General features: G+C 35.5%; 1 long non-coding RNA gene across 3 annotated transcripts; it reads left to right on the forward strand.

Moving 5' to 3' along the window:
* The first annotated feature begins 5,560 nt into the window (after positions 1-5,560).
* On the forward strand, positions 5,561-7,954 carry LOC139862464 (uncharacterized). 3 transcript variants are annotated; one of them, XR_011764190.1, is made up of 5 exons: positions 5,561-5,936; positions 6,009-6,789; positions 7,038-7,126; positions 7,212-7,279; positions 7,459-7,954. It is a non-coding gene; the product is annotated as an uncharacterized lncRNA (long non-coding RNA). The 3 variants fall into 3 exon arrangements; XR_011764191.1 differs by having other exon boundaries at positions 6,035-6,789; XR_011764189.1 differs by having other exon boundaries at positions 5,561-6,789.
* Positions 7,955-17,303: the final 9,349 nt, after the last annotated feature.

A 17,303-nucleotide genomic window follows, 5' to 3' on the forward strand; every position in this document is an offset into this window, starting at 1 on the left:
TAAATATGTAATAACATAAAACTAAAATTTTCGGATCGAAATTTGGGTTATTTGGATTCATATTAATATATATTTTGATAAAACTAAAATTTCCGGATCGGAATTTGGGTTATTTGGATTCGTATTAATATATATATAGTGTTTGATAATTTGAGATAGAATTGATGAAATTGTATGAAATATGAGTGTATGTATGTGTATGAAATTGTATGAAATTGGAGTGTATATATAGAGTTTAAAAAAGAAAAAAACAAATTCATCTCCAACGGCCAAAAATTTGACCGTTGGAGTGTTTTTCCTTCGTTTGGTCCGTCCACAAATATGACCAAGAAGCACGTTGCCGAACACGAAGAGCTGAACGGCGAGCTGGGCGGCCCCTTGGGCGATGCACTGCCAACGGCGCCCAGCAGGGCGGTTGGCTGGGCGGGGAGGTGGACGGCAACCTTGGGAGGACTCTAAGGAATAACATATTTCATGATCTATATTTTTTTTCTTTTCGTTTCATTCCATTACCTCTACATACTAAATCCCGTAAACAGTATAACAGTAACTCCTAAACAGTATAACAGTAAATATATATTATAAATATTATACTATGCCACCCATTCATTTCTCTCCACCTATGAACCTCAGTATAACAGTAAATATATATTATAAATATTATACTATGCCACCCAGACCCTTCCATTCCATCTTCTTCTCCAAACTTCCAGTATGTATGTCAAATTTATTACTCCGTACCAAACACCAAACATAATCAACCTCAGGCATAAAAAATTTGACGGATACACATTTATTCGTTCATTCCATTCTACTGTCCATCTCTGGGATTCCATATGCTATACATACAGATCATTACACTCAAAACTTAGACACCAGCTTCAAACATCAACACAATCTAAAAATTTTTGACACAATCGCCACAACCATAACCAACCTCTATCGCCAGCTTCCATCGAGAGCCTCCATCGCCAACCTTCCATGTTCTCAGGTTAAATTTTATCCCGTAATCACCTACATCCATCTTCCTCTTCTCAGGTTTAATTATCACATCCTTGGTTACATATGGTTCAATAACCTTGGTTACAGTTTTGTAATTTTTGTTTAGGGTTTATTCTCACCATGAATTCAGAAGATGATGCTTAATATTGGGTTAAATATTTTCAAGGTAATCCAATCTATTTTCTTGGTTTTAATTTTATATATTTAAAGTGTAAATACTGGAAATGTTCATTCTAATAGGTAGTCTTTTATGAATTTGAGATGAATTTTATTTCTAAATGATGAATTTGCAGTTGTTTATGTAATAACTTTGATGTGTTTTATGCTTATTTGAACTTTATTGCAACCATAATTTTATGCATACCAACTGTTCGTTGATATGTATGAGGTAAAAAAAAGGCTGATGGTACTCTATAAAAGGATTTTTGAGGCTGGAAAGGAGTTATGAGTAGCTATATTAATGTAACTTTTATGTATTGCATTGATTTCAACTTCTATTATGTAAGAAATTTTTAAGTTCATGCTCACCCTTGATGCATATAACGACATAAATCAGTAGGAGTTGTGCAGTTTGACACTACTTGAACGCCACAGTTCACAAATTATGATGTATTAAACTTCTACAACGAAATGCTATATGGCCGATCTATCTACGTACCACTCCTTCACCACCACTAACGAGCACCAACACCACCACCATCACCACCGCTACCGACCACCACCACAACCATCACCACCACCAGGGATGACCGCCACCAACGTCACTTCCACCAACGTCGCCATCACCATCATCATCATCATCGTCAACACCATCTACCATAATCATTAACATCCACTCATCACGATCAGCGACCACCATCGTCATTGTCAATCATCATCATCCTCCGGGATCGTCATCATCAACACCATGTTTTCCGATTGTTATCTGCTTCTTCGTCGCTCACTTATTAGGTCTTACTTATTTTTATTGGCCGTGGATGAATGTTCAGTTTGTTTTTTATACCACGGGCTTTTTGTGTGTGTGTGTATGTGTGTGTGTGTGAGCAGGTTTTTTGCATCTTCATAATCAAGCGATATGGAAGAAGAATATGGGTGTTTGTTGTTTGAAACGTTATATCCACCACCATAGCCATCCTGTTATTTTACTCTAAGTTTTTTTCGAAATATGTTTTTCTACTATTATTTTTTGGGTCTTTTTGGCTGGGTGTGCAATCTCTTTCTCCATCGCCATTAGATTAAAATCGTTATCAAATTAGTTTTAAGATAATATCAGTTAGGGCTAGAGTTATATTTTGGGGTATTGCGTGTAAAATCGCTTTCGAATTTGTGATGATCAGGTTGTTTGTTGATATCGTAAATTTTGTATTTTTGTTGACTTGCTATTTGTTATTTATTTGCCCTAATTATGGTGTTTAGTTGACCTAAATAGGGTGCTTTCAGCTGGTGCATTTGGTAAAGTGGCTATCCACTAATGTTCTAACTTTTATGTGGAAATAAAATTTGCAGGCAGTTCAGATTCTACTATTATATGAAAAAGGGAACTAACTGATGGATGTACGGTTGCTTTGTTTGGTTGCTGCGAATCTATAAATGTGTTTTCGTTAGTATACTTTAGGGACACTATTACATAGATATTTTTAATCCATGAGGGACTGGGTGTTGGAGCTTTTATCATTCTTTTTGGTACCCTTGCCATCAACTTTGGAACTAATCTTCTTAAATTGGGACATGACGAGGTACTTAACTCTACTGTAAATGATTTCAACTTCATTTATTGAGTTTGGAGTAATGTTAGTGTTTAAAATAAGCTGCAACTCAAATATGGTAGAGAGGAAGACATGCACTGTCAAGCAAACGAATAAATGGAAAGACTTTATTGAGGCCCATCGTAAGCTTTCAGTCTTGACAATTGGTAAATTAACAAACTTTCGGTGAAAGTTTTACTATTCTTTATGTTAGATAATAAGGGGTATTTCATATTGATTTTGATCCATCCACGGGAATTCTGTTTTTCGCTTTTGGAAAAGCTCTTAACTTTATTTCATTTATATATGCTGCTCAGGTTAGTGTGAAGATATTCTTGGTTTCTAGAATAGGATTCTCAATCACGCGATCTTTACAACCTGTTAGATAATTTAGATTTATGTTCAAGTTACCTTTTCTGAACTTTGTGTACTCAAAACTGTTTTAGGAAGTAGCATCTATAATCCTAAATTTATACTTTTTGTAATGAAGAAAAAGTAAATAAAAAATGGTTTATTTAGTACTCTTTTATTATAATTACTTTCAATTTCCCATTTTTTAATATATTACTATTTGTCTTTGAGCAATCACTTCTTGCATTACCGGGATCTGTAATGTAACTAATATGCAACTCATTCTGATAGTTTCAGCTAACTTGCTCATGTTGTGTCACTATTTGAATATTTTTGTGTGTACACAGTTTGAGCCTTTTAGACGACTTTTTCACCATTCCACGTATCGTGTTCTACTTAATCACAAGGAAATACAAATCTTAAGCACATTAAATATTGAGGAGGTTCGTTTTTTTTATTTCACATATACCGTATGTCTATAGATAAGTTTTTGTTGTGTTACTTGATGGTTTTACAGCTAAAGTTATATTGGGTAAACTGCCACTTGCTCAACTTGCTATGAGAGGAGTGACTTGGTAGCATTTACGGCTTGGTCATCCATCTCATGTAACTTTCGGTAATTTTTTAGTTTGCATAATATATAAGTTATGAAGCCGGGTTAGGTACCGATATGTTTGTTTGTTACTATATAGCTTCTATGTATTTTTTGTTTTATAATTCCTACAGTATAACTATGGAGGCCATTAAACTTGGTTATGAATTAGCATGTTTGTATCTAACATATGGCAGACTACACAGGATGCACCCAGGATGATGACCAAATCAGAACCAGTGGTAACACACAACAATAGCAGAAGCAACCGTGATCTATCGACATCATATACCTCAAGTAAGAAACCATTCTACTAACAATTTTTCAACTACAACCCCCACAAAAAAAATCACTGAATTTTTTCTTTTCACATCCAGTGGCAATATTGTGCAACTAACTCTATGCAATGGCCAACCAATCAGAATCGACACTGATACGTACAATTCGCTTCAAGGGATGGTTATCATTACGACAAGAGCATGTTGAGCCCGCGAAAGAAAAAAAATGAAAACTAAAAGGTATTAGAAATTAAGACTCTTAAAACTTTTTGAAAGCTACTCATTCTTAGAACATTCTAATTAACATTTTTTAAAAAGTGTTTAACTGATTAACATTTTACCTAACAATTTTTACACTTTTTAGTTATTCTTTGTTATAACTTTCTAATTCTTTTTTTATTTGATTGAATTACAAAAGATATAAGAGTTAAGCTAATTTATCTTAAATACACTAAATAAGAGTTTTTGCTTTCCCTTTAGTATCAAAGAGAGTAAGAGACTGACTGATTACTTCATAAGGATCGGTTTTAATTGTCGGCGGTGGTGTTACTGTCACTTGATTAAGATGTATTGTTAAAGCCTGAGAGTTTGTTTCCTCGATTCTCATTTTATATTAAATTAACCACATTGATGTATTCATGTCCATTTAGTTTTTAGCTAATATCATCAAGCTTTCAAGATCCCACCATTTTTTTACTACTACTATCCAATTCTATTGCAATGATAGGTATTTTACTTTTTCCTCTATGTAATTTAAAAACCTAATTTTGTTTTTGTTATACATGGTGCATTGCGTGTTGATTTTATATTCTGTATTATATATATGTTTTTCATTTGATAATTAGTCTTTGGTTTAGAATATGTGGGACTTTCATAGTCTTGGGTGGATTGTGTCAGCGAACTACTCAAACTTAGCATATGGGCTGTTCTACCTCTCAGGTGTCTGCCGTTTATGAGGATGGTATGTTGACGTTTATTGAACCTTCTAATCGTGTAGGTATGTTTACAATATTGTCACATATTCCTTTTGTCAAACTACATACGGTTGCTTTTTACTATATTAACGGTTGGTAGATATAGTTGGTCTACAACGGGTGTTTTATCTGCTTTTGATTTGTAGCGTTCGTTATCTGCAGCACTCACAAGGCAAAGGTATGTTTGTTGTTTGTCTTCGAAGTAGTGATTATGTATTCCTATAATGGTGCAAATTCTATTTTTTGAATGACGTTTCTGACACGTTTACCATAAAAAGAAGCACAAATAAGCAACACCGACACAAAACGAAGAGTATTTCCTGACCATGCACACCAATAAACAAAAAAGAACAAAACACAAGCTCTTTTGTCTATCTTTTGCGTATCTATATAATGTATGTATACTATGCAGACTAGCACTCCCGCTATGTATGTAATGTACCTACACAAACAAATCGTAGCTATTTTGCTTCTGTATATACATAACGCTATTTTAAATATGAATTTGTAACCCGAAAAACCAAACATGTTATTTAATCAAAATTTATTATTTGGACTGGCGAAGCGGGCAGCCTAAAAACTAGTTACTAACTATACTACCTACCGTTAGCGCCATCCAACAGAAGCATGCCCCATCCCCCAAAATCCCTGTTACACTGTAGCCTTTTTCCCCTTTTCTTCTCCTTCTACGCCACTCCCTTCAGCTTCTCTCAAAACCCTAAACTAAACTGAAATCATATTGCAAATTCGAGCCTTCTGGCGATTTGTAGAGTCTCGATCACCATCTACCATCACCCTCTCCATCACCATCGCCTACATCACCCACCATCTCCGGCATGATACCGTCTGGTTCTTCGCCTGTAATCCATTCAGTCACAACCAGCGGAATCGTATTCGTCATCATCATCTTTTTCGGCGCAGCTGACGTCGTCTACTCCACCTGTAACCTACTCCTTCACAAGGACCATTAACGTCTCCACCGTCGATCTAGCAGGTAAAGCTACACATCTGTTACAAATTTGTAAATTTTTGGGTTTGAACTTCGAATTTCTACTTCAAAACGCAGAGGTAAAATCAACCAAGTTAATTTAGGGTTTACTCTTCACGAATCTTTACATGGACGTAGAAATCATAAATATGGTTGCGATGACGAAGATTTTTGTTAACCACCGTTAACCTGGTGAGTGGTGACAGTAGCGATTTGCGTTTTATAGTGGTAATAACTTTGTCTTTGCTTAAATTGGGTTTGGTGAACTGCCACTTTTTTGTGCAAATTACATTTTCACTTTCCCTTCAAGATCTTGAATATTATACTTATAGATTTTAAGATTTTGGATTATTAGTTTGCCTAATGGGAAATTTGAATTAAAGTAAAAAAAACAAATGGTTTTCTAAAATTTTTTGTTACTATTGCTATTGTAATTGAGTAATAATTGACGAAATGTAGGAGGCATCACGAGATGGTATATCACGAGATGGTATAGATCGTATAGTAAAATAATATGCAGGTGTTTATTTTTCAAGTGGATAGGGAGTTATTTTTTTAAAGTGGATAGGGAGATATTGGTCATATGTTGATCTCAAAAAACCCTTTCAACTGATGTAAGGTTACTTTTCAAGTAAGCATTCTTTTTTAATGGTTCAAAGATTGATTTATCTTCTTTCGATTATACTTTTGATATTGCGTTCATGGGTTTTATGAAGTTTTACTTGGCCACTTATATTCTCTGTTTTTGCAGCAGATTTCATCTCAGGTTCACTTTCATTCTTGATTAGAGTATTCTGATGAGTTGATTCCAGATCCAATGTTATGTGATGAATATATCCGACTCTTCGTGATTGCATTGGTAAGTAAATCATAGGTTATTTTTTGGTAAAAGTCCAATCATATAACAGAATTTTTTGATGATCACAGAATCATTATACGATAGGTTATTTAATATCTGTGATAGGCAGAGTCAAACATATAGCTATGTGCATGTGCCGAGATAGATGTTTAAAGATTTGAAAGTTTTGAGATTCACAATTTTTTTCGTAAGAAATGGAGATCTTTATTGATTGTTAACTGAATTACCATGTGTTGATATATTTGTAGACAACTTCTAAGCGTTTAGTTGATAGAAAGGTTCAAAGATTTGAGAAGAAGATCAAGAAGCAATATTATAATTATTGCGATAAGATCCGGTTAGTTTTTTTCTTCTTTGAATTCTTGCAAAAACAATTTATATATGTACATGATGATAAATTTTTTTTTTTAATATTTTTGCAGTTTGTTGTAGTGGGTTATGCTATAATGATAACAAGAACATTGGGTTTCGATTGGCGAATGAGAACATCGTGAGTTTTACATATGTTTCTTCTGCCTGCTTTACGATATGCTTTGTATTATGGATTTTCGAGTTTCGGAAAATAATGTAACTCTTTGTACATGTAATTAATAATCGAATTTTTTTTTTGGGTTCTACAAATTACCGTTATTGTAGAAAAAAAGTGACTTTGTATGTGCTTTCATTTAGGTGATCGCAGAGATTGGAAGCGTTCAGAGAACTTCATGATGAAATGCAAGCAAAAACCGATGGGCTTCGGACTAATTTCATAACGGAGTAACTTATTCATGTACAGTTTGAAGCTACTCATACAAAGAAACTGTATAATAAACCCATTTTAGAAATATGTGGTAATTCTTAATGACATAAACTGTTGGAGATATGGAGAACTTTAAACAATTAGAGGGAAGATTCCAGGAAACTCACACGAAGCTTCCACGAAGTTGTTAGAAAACTCACATGTAGCTTCTACGAAGTTGTTAGAAAACTCATATGTAGCTTCCACGAAGTTGTGAGGAAATTCACATGTAGCTTCCATGAAGCTGTCAGGAAACTCACATGAAGCTTCAAGGAATTGTTTTTAGCTTACTCCTTAAATCATTCTATAAATAGAACCTCTTGTAACTCATTGTAACACACCACAAATATTCAGTAAATATATTCTCTAGTTGGTCCGTGGACTAAAGCAATCACAACGATTGCATATAACCACGTTATCTCTTGTGTCGATTTACATTTCTTGCATTTATAATCTTTCGTTCATTAAGTGGGTTAGTAATCTTGTAGAATTACTATCGGTGAGTGATCTTGTTGAATCACTTGCGTTGTTTTGGGTCCTAATATCTTTACAACTGGTATCAGAGCTCAAGGTTTCGACTTTGGGTACGATGGCGGAAGACGGAAAGTTTAGAATCGACTGATCCGATGGGAGAGACTTTGGCTTTTAGAAGATGCAAATTGAAGATTACTTATATCAAAAGAAGCTACATCAACCTCTGTTAGAGACCAAGCCCGAAAGCATGAGCGATGCCGATTGGACGCTTTTGGATCGTCAAGCTTTGGGTGCGATTCGTCTTTCACTTTCTAAGAACGTTGCATACAACGTTGTGAATGAGAAGACGACGTTTGCTTGCTTGAAAGCACTCTCTAACATGTATGAGAAACCTACCGCTTCTAATAAGGTTTTTCTCATGCGACAATTGTTCAATACGAAGATGAAGGAAGGTACGAGTGCAACGGATCATATCAACGAGTTCAACAACATCATATCGAGGTTAGCATCGGTAGATATTGTGTTTGATGATGAGTTAAAGGCACTAATCTTTCTTTCATCATTACCGGAAAGTTGGTCGGGTACGGTTACCGCAGTTAGTAGCTCTACGGGAACTACTAAGCTAGCGTTTGAAGGAATAAGGGATTTGATTCTTGGTGAAGATACTCGTAGGAGAAACTCGGGGGAATCGACATCCGGTTCTTTGTTAAGTACCGACAACCGTGGTAGGAAATTTGATCGTGGTGAGAAGAAGGGTAGAAAGAAGTCTAAGAAGAGGTATCCATCGAAAGATAGAAGTGAAGCTGTTTGTTGAGGTTGCAATCAAAAAGGACACTTTCAAAGGAATTGTAAAAATGGTCCGGCGAAAGATGTGAACTTGACCGAGGAAGAAAGTGATGATGCACTTTTATGTAGTGTTGAAAATTCTATGGAGTCTTGGATTTTGGATTCGGGAGCTTCGTTTCATGCTACTCATGTCAAAAGCATGATGAAGAATTTTCGTCCATATCAAGGCAAGGTGAGATTGGCGGACGACAAACAACTCAATATAGAGGGCATTGGAGATGTTGTATTGAAGACTACTCTTGGCTCTAATTGGACCTTGAAAAACGTAAGGTACATTCCTAAATTAAAAAAGAAAACTTATTTCGGTTGGTCAATTAGATGATGAAGGTAACGCGGTTACTTTTGAAAACCGCCAATGGAAGGTGGTTAAGGGTAGTTGTGTCGTGGCTCGTGGACATAAAAGGGGAACTCTTTATATGGTTGAAGTGTTTGATGAAGACACGGTGGTTGCTACGGTTAATGTTGAGTCCGAATCAACTCTATGGCACCGAAGACTCGGGCATATGAGTGAGAAGGGTATGAAGATGCTTGTTTCGAGTGGGAGAATTCCAGATTTGAAAAAGGTAGAACTTGGATTTTGCGAACCATGTGTATATGGGAAGCAAAAGAAGGTGACTTTTGGGAAATCGGGAAATGCTCCTAAGTTGGAGAAATTGGAGCTTGTTCATACGGATGTGTTTGGTCCAACCAATGTAGAATTACATGGAGGTTCTCGCTATTATGTCACCTTCATTGACGACTCCACTCGAAATGTATGGGTTTATTTTCTTAAAGCTAAATCTGATGTATTTAATACATTTGTGAAGTGGAAAGCTATGGTAGAAAATGAGACTAATTTGAAAGTCAAGTGCTTGAAGTCGGATAATGGAGGGGAATATGGTAGTCTTGAGTTTAAAGACCATTGTGCAAAGCTCGGTATTAGAATGTTGAAAACGGTACCGGAGACACCGCAACACAATTTGGGTCGCTGAACGTATGAATCGTACGTTAAATGAAAGGGCTAAGAGTATGAGACTACATGCCGGTTTGCCTAAGATGTTTTGGGCAGATGCGGTTAATACGGCGGCTTATTTGATAAATAGGGGACCCTCAACACCGTTGGGTTTCCAAATTCCCGAGGAAGAATGGCAAGGTAAGAAGGTGAGTTATAGTCACCTTAGGATCTTTGGGTGTAATGCTTATGTGAAGACCAAAGATGCGGATAGAAACAAGCTTGAAGCTAAGTCAAAGAAGTGTATTTTTGTAGGCTACGGATCGGATGAAATGTGTTATCGTTGTTGGGATAACGAAGCTAGAAAAGTGATTCGTTCTCGTGATGTTACCTTTGATGAAGATTCGGTTTATGGCAAACCGGAAACGGGGAGTCCTAAACCGGGTCATGTTACTTTTGACGATGTTTCTATTGATGATCTTGCAGGTTCTAGTGGGAGTACGGGTAACAATGAATTGTCAATTAACGGTGAGGCGTCAGAAAATGCTAATGATGGAAATGATTCGGAAAGCGGTGATGATTCCGAAAATAGTGCGAGTTCTAGTGATGAGGAGGACACAAATGAAACCGGTCCAACCATTTCGGTTGCTCCTACACTAAGACGCTCGACTAGAGTGCCCAAACCTAATCCTAGGTATTCTCCATCAGCAAACTACTTGCTCTATACCGAGAATGGTGAACCCGAAAGTTACTTTGAGGCAAGGAAGACAAAAGAATCCATACAATGGGAGCTTGCCATGAAAGAAGAGATGGGGTCACTTAAGAAGAATAAAACTTGGTCACTAGTGAAATTACCTCATGATAAAAGGGCGTTGCAAAGTAAATGGGTGTATCGAATCAAGAATGAGTTGGATGGCAAGAAAAGGTACAAGGCTCGTTTGGTGGTTAAAGGCTTTCAACAAAAGAAAGGAGTTGACTACCAAGAGATATTTTCACCGGTGGTGAAGATGACTACTATTTGTTTGGTACTTTCTATGGTTGCATCCGAGGACTTACATCTAGAGCAACTAGATGTGAAGACCGCATTCTTACATGGTAACCTTGATGAAGAGATCTATATGAGGCAACCCGAGGGCTTTGAGGTAAAGGGTAAAGAGAAGTGGGTTTGTAAGCTAAAGAAAAGTTTGTATGGATTGAAGCAAGCACCTCGGCAATGGTACTTGAAGTTTGATGATTTTATAAAGAAGATTGGTTTCTTAAGATGTGAAGCGGATCACTGTTGCTACTTGAAGAAACTCAAGTCTTCTTATATAATCTTATTGTTGTATGTTGATGACATGTTACTTGCAGGTTCCAACATGTCCGAAATTAACAAGTTGAAGGGATTACTTTCCCGTGAATTCGAGATGAAAGATCTTGATGGTGCTAGGCAAATACTTGGCATGAGTATTGTGCGTGATCGTGTGAAGGGTACTCTATACTTGTCTCAATCCAAATATATTGAGAAAGTTGTAGAGAGGTTTAACATGGAAAATTCAAAGGCTCGTTCTATGCCTTTGAGTAGCACGATAAAGCTATCGAAAAGTCAATCACCTAAAACGGAAGAAGACAAAACGGATATGGAAAAGGTTTCATATGCATCGGCCGTGGGTAGTATTATGTATGCCATGGTTTGTACAAGACCCGATATTGCTCAAGCAGTGGGAGTTGTAAGTCGTTATATGTCTAATCCGGGGAAAGAGCATTGGGAAGCGGTCAAATGGTTGCTTCGTTATTTGAAAGGTACTTCTAATATGGGATTGTGTTTCTCCAAAAACAATCTCATACTTAGGGGTTATGCGGATGCTGATTTGGGTGGATGTGATGATTCGGGGAAAAGCACTACGGGCTATGTTTTCACAATAGGGAAGACGACGGTTAGTTGGATATCTCGACTGCAAAAGAGTGTTGCTTTGTCAACTACCGAGGCCGAATATATGGCTATTGCAGAAGCTTCTAAAGAGCTTGTTTGGTTGAAGAACTTCTTAGGTGAGTTGGGTAAAAGACAAGACTATTGCGTCTTGAATTGTGATAATCAAAGTGCGGTTCATCTTGGGAAGAATCCGGTGTTTCATAGTCGTACGAAACACATCAATATAAGGTATCATTTTATTCGACAACATATAAATGATGGTACTTTATTATTGGAGAAAATCCTTGGTACGAAGAATCCTGCTGATATGTTTACTAAGGTTGTTACGACAGAGAAATTGAGGTTTTGCATTACCTCAATTGGTCTTCTAATGAATTGATGAGAGAAGACCCCAACTAGAGAATTAGAGAGTTAATGTTTCAATTCTAACAAGTAGTGTTGAGGACCTTGTATCGAAAGTCTGCTCATCCGAAGTATGTGTTGAGTGTGCGTGTCCCAAATGGAGTTTGGCGGTATACTGGTGGTTTAACGTTCTTGGTTAGATCGTTGATATTTTGGGTTGACGAAGGTTGGGTTTGTTCAAAGTCTCCAAGTGGGAGATTGTTGGAGATATGGAGAACTTTAAACAATTAGAGGGAAGATTTCAGGAAACTCACACGAAGCTTCCACGAAGTTGTTATGAAACTCACATGTAGCTTCTACGAAGTTGTTAGAAAACTCACATGTAGCTTCCACGAAGTTGTGAGGAAATTCACATGTAGCTTCCATGAAGCTGTCAGGAAACTCACATGAAGCTTCAAGGAATTGTTTTTAGCTTACTCCTTAAATCATTCTATAAATAGACCCTCTTGTAACTCATTGTAACACACCACAAATATTCAGTAATACATTCTCTAGTTGGTCCGTGAACTAAAGCAATCACAACGATTGCATATAACCACATTATCTCTTGTGTCGATTTACATTTCTTGCATTTATAATCTTTCGTTCATTAAATGGGTTAGTAATCTTGTAGAATTACTATCGGTGAGTGATCTTGTTGAATCACTTGCGTTGTTTTGGGTCCTAATATCCTTACATAAACATCTCTATTTACATACAAAGAAAACTGTATGTAAATATGTTATTCATGTACATTTAGTCTTAGCACTTGCAACCCATTTTTAGAAATATGACCCTGACCCAACATCATAAATGCATTCTACATCTGTTATTGCATCCATTATGGGTTCACATTTGGGCCTAAAATTGTTTCTTCTGGATGAGATAAAATTTTGTGAATATGGTTTGTAATGGTTTGTAATTGTGGGATTTAATATCAAGTACAGTGCATCCATTCAAATGTATACACGAATTAAACTCTTATAAAGAACTTTGATGTGTTGCTCTGTTTAAACTTTATCATCCATTTGTTTAAACTTCAAATATAAGTTTTTTCAATTCTTAATGAAGTTATTTCTTTGATAAAAAATGATTTTTATTACTTAAAGCGCATATAATATTTGGTTAATGATTTTTAGTGTTGATACAAAGGTTAATTGTAGATTTTTTTTAGATACACTGGTAGTAGTAACGTTTGAGTTGTAGCATCTAAGTTTTTGATGATGAGGTTGGTATTAAGTTTTTTTAGTAGTATAACTAATAACGTAAAGAATCGTGATTAAAACGAAAATAAAATAAGAACACAAAAAGCCTATAGCTTCTCTTCACGTGTATAATAACTAAACAAAAACTTCAAAACTGTTATAATAATAATAATAATATAGATATGGATAGTCAATTTTGGTGTATACATATAGTCAATTTTGGTACACAAAGTATGTATTTTTATATTGAGATTTTAGGCTATAAATACTCATGAATGCAAGCATTAAACTTGCACCATTTCTCACACTTACAAAGTGTTTCTTTCTTTCTCTCCATTATCATCTTTGTTCTTACACTTCATTATTAGTATTCTAAATCAAGAATCAAATCACTAAAGGTAGTTATAAGCCTACTGAATTATAACATCAAGAATCAAACCACTAAAGGTAGTTATAAGCCTACTGAATTATAACATCAAGAATCAAACCACTAAAGGTAGTTATAAGCCTACTGAATTATAACACGTTATCAGCACGATAATCTTAATACTAAATATGGTTGGCTCTGCCACCAAAATGATATATGGTCGGTTATACCACCAAAATGATATATGGTCGGTTATACCACCAAAATGATATATGGTCGGTTATACCACCAGAATGATATAGGTCGGTTATACCACCTGAAAAAATATATGGTCGACACTGTCGCCAAATTTTCATTTATGTTTACTAATATTTATATTTTTGTTATATAACATTTATTTATGATTGCTTACACATGGTCGACACTGTCACCTACTTATCATTTATGTTATATTAAATTTATGTTTAATGTTTATATACTTATGAATATAAATTGACTCTAATTTATCATGATGTTTGTTTTAATTTTTGATAATAGAAAATGTCGAATCTGGAAAAGCTTAAATTTACTCCTTTAGAATCAACTGGAAACAACTACATGCCATGGGTTATAAAAGTAAAAATGCATCTTAAATCAATGGGCATTCTTGAAACCATAAATGAAAACAACACTTGTTCTGAAAAAGAACAAGCTACGGCATGTTGCTTTATTCATCAACATATTGATGAATGCTTACAAAATAATTATGTGACTGTAGAAGATCCCCATGTTTTATGGGAAGGTCTCAAAAGCAGATTCAATAATCAAAGAGAAATTTTACTTCCAGCTGCAATGGAACAATGGAGAACATTAAGGTTCCAAGACTTTAAGAAAGTAAATGAATACAGCTCAGCTCTGTATAATACATGTTCACAACTTAAATTCTGTGGACATGAAATTAGTGATGCAGACATGATGGAGAAAACTTTCTCCACAATGAATGCTGCAAACATCACAGTGCAAAGAAATTTGAGAATGCTAAAGTTCAAAACATATCCTGAACTTAATTCATATCTCTTAGTTGCAGAGCAAAATGATGAGCTATTAATGAAAAATCAGCAATCCCGTCCTACTGGTACACTTGCAATCCCTGAAGCAAATACTGCAAATAATTATAAACAGGGACAAGGACGCGGGCAAGGTCGTGGTTATAATAACCATCACCATCATCATGCCAAAAGCCATAACTATGGTAGAAACCATCCTTATGGTAATGATAATGGGCGTGGACGTGGTCGTGGTCGTGGCCGTGGTGGTCAAAGAAATAGTAATCCACGAAAATATAAATATCAACCACAAAACAAGCCCATTAAACAAGATGTTGAAGAAAATTCTTCTAAAAATTCTGAAGAATCTTGCTACAGATGTGGTAGAATGGGCCACTGGGCTAATACTTGCCGAACATCTAAACATCTTGTTAAGATGTATCAGGATTCGCTGAAAGGTAAAGAAAAGGAAGTAAATTTTGTGGATAATATTGATCCAACAGTCACTGAGAAACCATCTGATTTATATGAAGATTTCTTGAATGTTTAAGTTGTGTGTCTTTTGAAAAATAAACGATTTAATATCGTCTGTCTTTGTCATTATGTTTGCTAAATGTTTCAGTACTATCTATTTGCGTTTAAAATATTGTGTAATATTAATGTACTCACTATTTATTTCTTATATATGAAGTTCAATATGAATTTTGCTGGAATACAACATCAATCAAGTGGTGGAGATCTCTGTATAGCAGACAGTGGAACTACACACACTATACTTAAATCCGAGAAATATTTAAGTATCACTGACAAGAGTCATGTGGTTGAAAAACTGCCAAGACTTAGTTCTGGATTACATTATACACATATAAATGTACCAGAAATACATATGGTAGTTAACGAAAAATATATTGATCCTGGTGTATTCAGTTTATGGCATAACAGATTAGGCCATCCAGGATCAACAATGATGAAAAGGATTATTGAATGTACTCATGGACATCCACTAAAGGATAGAAAAATCCATCATGATACAATGGTTCCATGTACATCTTGCTCTCTTGGAAAATTGATAACTAGACCCTCACCACTTAAGGTTGAGAAAGAATCACCAATGTTTCTTGAAAGAATTCAAGGTGATATATGTGGACCAATTCATCCACCATGTGGACCATTTAGATATTTCATGGTTCTAATAGACGCATCTAGCAGATGGTCTCATATTTGTCTGTTATCAAGCCGTAATGTGGCATTTGCAAAATTTCTTGCCCAAATTATTAAATTGAGAGCTCATTTTCCTGATTACACCATTAAAAGGGTGAGACTTGATAATGCTGGTGAATTTACATCTCAAGCATTTAATGACTATTGCATGTCTATAGGAATTGTTGTTGAACATTCTGTTGCTCATGTGCATACACAAAATGGTTTAGCCGAGTCATTGATTAAACGTTTACAGTTAATCGCTAGACCATTGATAATGAGAACAAAACTCCCTGTATCTATATGGGGTCATGCAATTTTACATGCTGCTGCATTGATTCGCATCAGACCAAGTGCAAGTCATAAATATTCCCCACTACAACTTGCTTTTGGTCAAGAGCCAAATATTTCCCATCTTAGAACATTTGGTTGTGCAGTGTATGTTCCAATTGCGACACCACAACGTACAAAAATGGGTCCTCAAAGGAGGTTGGGAATATATGTTGGATATGAAACATCTTCAATATTAAGGTATATTGAACCTATGACAGGTGACGTTTTTACAGCACGTTTTGCTGATTGTCATTTTAATGAAACATTGTTCCCTAGATTAGGGGGAGAAATGAAAAATAAAGAAAATGATGTTTCATGGTGTGAACCTCAATTAAAGTATCTTGATCCTCGCACAAAAGAATGCGAGACAGAAGTTCAAAAGATAATGCATATACAAGAACTTGCAAATCAATTGCCTGATGCATTTACAGATACAAAAATGGTGACAAAATCATATATACCAGCAGTAAATACTCCAGCTCGAATTGAAATTCCAAAAGCTGGCAATAACGTCACTCATGAATCTTTGCCACGTCAGAAACGTGGAAGACCAATTGGTTCAAAGGATAAAAATCCTCGAAAAAAAAAATCAGCTGATAATGAAGTAAAAGAAAGTGTTCAAGAAGAACCACAAATCAGTACTCCTACTGCAGAGGAGATTGATGATGTCAATACAGAAATTGCAATCAATTATGCATATTCAAAAATATTATGGAACCGAAATGAAATGAAAAATCTTGATGAGAAATTTTCATTTAATGTTGCATATGACATCATGAATAATGATGATGATCCAGAACCAACATCTATGGTTGAATGTCAAAATAGACATGATTGGGCTCAATGGAAAGAAGCAATACGAGCTGAATTAGAATCACTCAATAAAAGAAAAGTTTTCGGATCCATCATTCTCACTCCTAAAGATGTGAAACCTGTAGGATACAGATGGATTTTTGTCCGAAAAAAGAAATGAGAAAAATGAAGTTACAAGGTATAAAGCTAGACTTGTAGCTCAAGGTTTTTCTCAAAGACCGGGAATTGATTATGAAGAAACTTATTCTC

This window comes from Rutidosis leptorrhynchoides, chromosome 8 (assembly GCF_046630445.1).
Source record: "Rutidosis leptorrhynchoides isolate AG116_Rl617_1_P2 chromosome 8, CSIRO_AGI_Rlap_v1, whole genome shotgun sequence".
Classification (NCBI taxonomy): domain Eukaryota; kingdom Viridiplantae; phylum Streptophyta; class Magnoliopsida; order Asterales; family Asteraceae; genus Rutidosis; species Rutidosis leptorrhynchoides.